This window comes from Nannospalax galili, unplaced genomic scaffold, assembly GCF_000622305.1.
Source record: "Nannospalax galili isolate Female #2095 unplaced genomic scaffold, S.galili_v1.0 scaffold1878, whole genome shotgun sequence".
Taxonomy (NCBI): Eukaryota; Metazoa; Chordata; class Mammalia; order Rodentia; family Spalacidae; genus Nannospalax; species Nannospalax galili.
Genome location: NW_008341752.1, coordinates 488,440 through 494,432, shown reverse-complemented (window position 1 = coordinate 494,432; position 5,993 = coordinate 488,440).

Genomic DNA, 5,993 nt, shown 5'->3' with positions numbered 1-5,993 from the left:
TGCTTATGACCTGCATTTATTTTATCATCTCATATATGAGATCTGAATCTCATATTAAAAAATTGTATCACTCTTTTTTCAAGGTTTTAAAATATGGCAGTTTATAATATGTTAAACCATTTTATGAGTTTTCATTTTAACCATTGTTCTGATCTTGGAGGAAATGCTGTTTTAATCATTAAATACATTTCCATGAAATGATTGTCACATAATTATTTTTCAGAATAATTTTATTGTCTAATTTTGAATGTTTATTTTCCAAAATGAAGCTTAGCATCTTGTCATATTTTTAAAAAGCAAAGTTTTGGGAGGCAGAGGCAGGTGGATCTCTGTGAGTTCCGGGCCAGCCTGATCTACATAGTGAGTTCCAGGCCAGCTGGGGATACAGACAGACCCTGTCTCAAAAAGACCAGAAAAAAATTTAAAAAATAATTTTTTATGTGTGTTATGCCTACATGTATGTAAGTATAGCCATGTCCTACAGTGCCCACAAAGGACAGAAGAGGGTGTCAGATCCTCTGGAAATACAGTCACAGATGGGATTGTTAGCCACCGTGTGGGTACTGGGATCCAAACCCTGGTCTTCTGCAATGGCAGCCAGTTCTTTTAACTGCTGAGCTGTCTATCCAGTCCCCTCTTATATTTGTAATCATATTAAACTGCTGAATTTTCTACATATTTTTAGTATCTTATGTTAAATTTATTTCTATGAATTTTCAAGGTTCTATTGCTGTTACAAATAAAATCTTTTCCATTATACTTTCTACTAGTTTTGGTGTAAGTGAAAAGACTGACACTTGTGTTGATAAGCAGGTACTTAGCTAGGACTTCGAGTCGTTTCCTTTGGGTTCTGCTGGGAACTGTCATCAGCAAGCACTGCTCTTCCCTGTCAGAACTTCCGGCCTGTTTCCTTCTCTTCTCTCTTTGCATGAGCTGGGTGGCCCTGAGAGGATGCCCAGCAGTTGTACTGGCTGAACTCCCTGTCTCAGACTTCAGGGAGTGCTTGCTGGTGCCTGCTTTTGAATGGTGCTTGTTGTTGGCTTGAGGTGAGCATCCCTTGTCATGATTTCCTACTTCGCGAGCTTTGTTTGGTTTTTCCTCATTTTTCTGGAGACTTCTTTGACCTTTCAGCCCCTTAGAACTGCATTGTTTGGTTTCCAAACGCTTGGGGATTTTCCAGGTATCTCCTGCTATTTCTTTCTAGTTTAATTTTGTTATGGTCAGAAGACATACTGTGCTCTTTTAATTTTTAGCAGCATTTTTAAACTCTTTTATCTTTCTGTGGCTATATAATGTTTATTTTTATTTTCATTTGCTAACATTTTTTTATAGTGCTGGGGATTGAATTAGGGCCTGATTCATGCTGAGCATTCCCTCGACCACTGAGCTACACCCCTGCCCAAACTTACCAATTTCACATACTCAGCCCTCAATGAGCAAGGATAGTAGCATGGTTTTAGAAGAATCAGTACTGGCCTGTGGCTACTTAATTCTTTCTGTGTGTCTCAGCTCTCAACCAGGGGCCACTCTCAGCTTCTTGGGGCCATTCTATTAATTGGACCAGGGTTTCTTTTCTGGGTCTGTTCATCTTTCATTCACTCATTATCCATTACTGACATCTTCATTTTGTAGTAAGGCTGGTTGAGCCAGCACTTTGCACACACTGTATTACTCAGCTTTGCTAGCTGTAACAAAGTACCTAGGATAAACAGCTTGCAGAAGGAATGGTTTATTTCGACTCACAGTTTCAGGGGTGGGTCAGCTCTGTTTCTTTGGGCCTGGAGCAAAGCAGAACATTATGGTGGGAGCTTGTGGTGAAAGACTGCTTATGTCATGGCGGCCTGACAGAAAGAGGAAGAAAGGGGCCTGGGAAAAGGTAGACCCTTCCAGGGCATACCCTAAGTGAACTACTTACTCCAACTAGAACCACACTTTCTAAAGCCCAGCTCCCCATTAATACCATCTAATTGCAAACCCATTAATGCCTAATGGAGTTGGTGTCCTCATGATCTGGTTAATTCTCCAAAGTTCCACCTTTGAACATGTTAAGGTTCAGATAGCCTTGCCCCCTCACCAACCATTGTATCTGTGAGTGTAAAGCCAAGTTCTCAGGAGCTCTTAGTTTGTAGACAGAAGCTATGCTGGAAAGGAAACTCATGAGGGCAGCAGAAGGAACAGGGCATATAAATCAGTGTTCGTTGGTCTGAAGGCATGTGGCTCGCCTGAGCAGTGCCTTTGACCTTTTATGTATAGTGAAATTTGAAATGGTTAGGTCTAGTTAGAAACGTAGGCACCTGAGCACCAGTTGCTTGATGCCCAAGAGGGCCCAAGATCAAAATTTAGAGCCCCTTTGTCTGAGAAAAAGTTTAGGAGAAAAAAGGCTTTTAAAATGTTTTTTTCTTTGTCAATGGGGCAAGCCACCTGAAATTCTTTAAATGCTCCAGCAGTTGCCCAGCTGGTTTAGGCTAGTTGGGTCAAATTGGGGAGAAAGGGTCCCCTAAAGGGTTTTTAGCCAAATTTATAAGAGAATTTAAGAATGGGACCAGCTGGAAACTTATCATTTCATTAGGATGTTAAAGTAAAAAATTTCCAGGGCAGGCGAGCTGGCAATCTTGGCAGCTGCCTAGAGGGGGTGAATAGTGGGAAGGGAAAAAAGCCTTGGGGTCATGAAGATTTAAAGCATGCGTGGGAGGTCAGACACATTGGGGGCTGGCAGGCAGGCACACAGCAGGGAGTAGAAAGCTTTAGTATGGGAGGGGGAGAGAGAGGAGAAGGATACAGAGCATTTGTATGTGTTGGATTGAACGGTATCAGAAATCATCCCGAGTAAAGTGAGGAAGAAAGGCAGTGGAAGAGGACAAAGACAGGAAAAAGGACAGAGGACAGCAGAACTTGGAGGCCCAAGGCAAAGGGGGGGTGGTGAGATGCGGGTGGTGAGCGGCCGGTAGGGGAACTGAGATAGGGAATGGATGAAGCAGGTCCATCACTGAGACCACAGTGCTGTCAGGGAGTGGTGAATATCAATGGGAAAGGAGATCAAAAGAAGACACAGGCAATTCAGAGTGTGTTCCCCAGTGAGGAGAGCCAGAAAGAGGTGAGAGCAAAGCAGAGGGCTGGGGAGAGGAGGAGAGAGAAAAGTGTACCTGAAAGCCAAGTTAGTGGCATTGGAGAAGTCCAGGCAGGTCCCTTGAAGTAAGAACCATGTTTTGGCACCATCTGATAGGTAAAAAGTTGGTGGAGAATGAGCAAATGGAGGATGAGGCACCGAGGCACAGATAAAACTCCACCAAAATAGGGTTTGTTAGCAAAGGCACACATGGGACAGATTCCCTTCTGGGCAGGGAAAATGTCCAGGTCTTGAGCTGGGGTCTTTTAAAAAGGGAGGCGTCTGCTTCCTCCAGAAGGCGGGAAGATGTATTTTTTTTAAAAGTTGGGTGAGGGGGGGAAGTGGGAGAGCAGGACTGTTAAAACCTGTCCTCTTTAGAGATAAAAGGGGAAGCCTGCAGTGTTGGCCACACAGTGGAGAAAAGTCTACTTCTCTTGACTTCAAAGACCAAGGTGCTTATCAGCTAGGTTCCCTATTCTCAGGAGCATGAGAAGTCCTTGGGATCTTGTTGGTGAGGGAGCAGGGCTATCTGAACCTTAACAGATATAATTACATCAAACCATCTAAAGTTTTTGTGAACCACTGCCTGGCCACAATACAAACTAGACAACGATTCTGTCTGGCCAAACACAGAAACCCTCATTTCAATATTTTAAGAGATTTTAAAAGTTCTTTTAAGTCTGAGGAGGGTTATAACACAGTTTTCCTTAAGTAATTATAATAGAGATTGTGAACTTCAATTTGATAATGTTTGAATATACCAATTGCTTTTCTCTACCCAGTGTTTACATTTCTTCAAAACCCAAAACAAGTTTTTGGTAAACTATGGGGTGCGCGGGTTTCGCGGAGCACCAGCTGCTGGCTGGCGCCTGTCTCTCCCACGCCGCTGGCTGGTCCCACGCGCCGCGTTGCTGGGGTGCGCGCCTGTCATGCACTGTGTTGCTGTTTGCATCCCTGGCTCTCCGCTGCTGGGCGGGTCCCTGTTTCTCTGCATTGCTGAGGTTCTCTGCTACCGGGGCTGGTGGCTCTAGAGGACCGCTGTCAGCTGTCTGGGCAGGTTCCATCCCAATCTACTGGGCGCTCCCTCTGGGTTCGAGATCCGTCAGCTGCCGGGTCATGAGGGGAGGTGCCGGATGGCAAAAGCAGAGTCTTCGTGAGTCGTTGCTTGCGAAGGGACAGCTCCCTCCGGGAAGATGCAGGGTTCAGTGATACAGCTTCAGACACAGCTCCTGATGCAACTTCGATTTATTAAAGGGAAACCAGGATATTTATACTGTGGGGGGCAGTGGCAAAAGCCTTAGTGGATAGGTGCTTTCAGGATGCCCCATTTACATGTGGTGGTGGGCTTCTGCCAGGCTGCCAGACATTGCCTGATTATCACACAGGAAAACCTGGCAGTTTCTGAGCCAGAGGCCATGTTTCTGTGACGGCTACTTCAAAGATGAGTCAGGAAGAGAGTAGGAAGGCACCCTGCTGATAAAAGGAGTCTCTGCATAGAACGCCGAGCCCCGTGGGCTATCCGGACATGGAGAGACTGCTACTTTACCCAACGGGGGTCCCCAACATCTCCCCCTCTTTGATTTAAAAATGGAGAAGTGCCATCACCAGCCCTAAGGGCCAACTCATCTCATCTCGGGAGAATCCAAAGCCTGATAATTGACCTGTAGTGATTTTAGCAAATGGCAGTAATTTGTCAGCAAGGAAATCTTAAAAACAGTGAGCAAGTATCAAAATAATATACAGTATTATCAGGGGGCAACAAGGGATAGGAGCCATGCAAACAAGGGATTGCTAAGCCAACCTAATTGTTTGGTGGGTTGAAATCATGAAAATGGATTATTACAAAGTTTTTTGAGAGTGTTAACATCGGTTTCAACAATATTTGATTCATTTACAAAGAAGCAGCATTTTTTCCCAATATCATACACCCTTCCCCATATTCAGCAGTTATCAAGTCCAATGTTCTTCTGTTGTGGAGCACAACTCTGGCGAGAGAGTTTATTTGTTGTTTGAGAGATTCCAGGCTGTCAGTCATGGATGTCATTGTCTGATCTAGCTTGTCTCAGAAGTTTGCCAGGTGCTGGGCTTGTAGCAGTTTGTCGCCATAGCAACGCCTCCAGCATCCAGGGAGAGTGTAAGTTCGATTCCTACCAGCAGGGGGAAGAAGATTTTTCTCTGCTAGCAGCTGTGTAGGAGGAAAAGGCTTCTTACACCTGGAATGTACTAGTACACAAAAGGTGGACAAAGAGAGATTAACACTGTTTTGGGCCTTTTTCTTGCACCATATGAAGAGAGGAGGGGTGATGCATGTTGTGCTGGAGAGAGTAGTTAGTGAGGCATTTGTAATGAGTAGGCTTGCTTGCTGAAAATGTAAATTGAATAATTAGCCAGTTGTTTGAATAAGGGAATATCCACTAGATGAGAGTCAGTGAAATCTTTTTCTGTTAAAAAAAAGCAGTTAAACATTGGGGTAGGTGGTGAAGGGAAGAAAGTTAGACTTGTTCCAGGACATAGTTGATCTTATCTGGTCCTCTGTTTGTCTTTCCTGTAGAATAATATTATGAGTTAGCACAGACTTAGCTGCAGGTACAAGCTGTCGAGATATATGAAAGTCAGCTGTAGGGTACCTAGAGAATGCACCTGAGTAGAACTTTGCTATTACTCCAATACGCCAGCGACCATCCCATGGATCTGATTTTTTCCTTGAAATGTTTCTGACATAAAATCTCTAGCACATGGTATTAGGGAGAGTGGGGGCTGGCTGAAGCGTTGCTGTTAAGCAGGGTAAAAACGGCCATGAGGATGACAGAGAAAGAAGCTCTGGGGGGGCATCTGCGGCGAGCAGTCTCCACTAGGTCATGGATCTCTTTCCACGTGATCCGGTGTC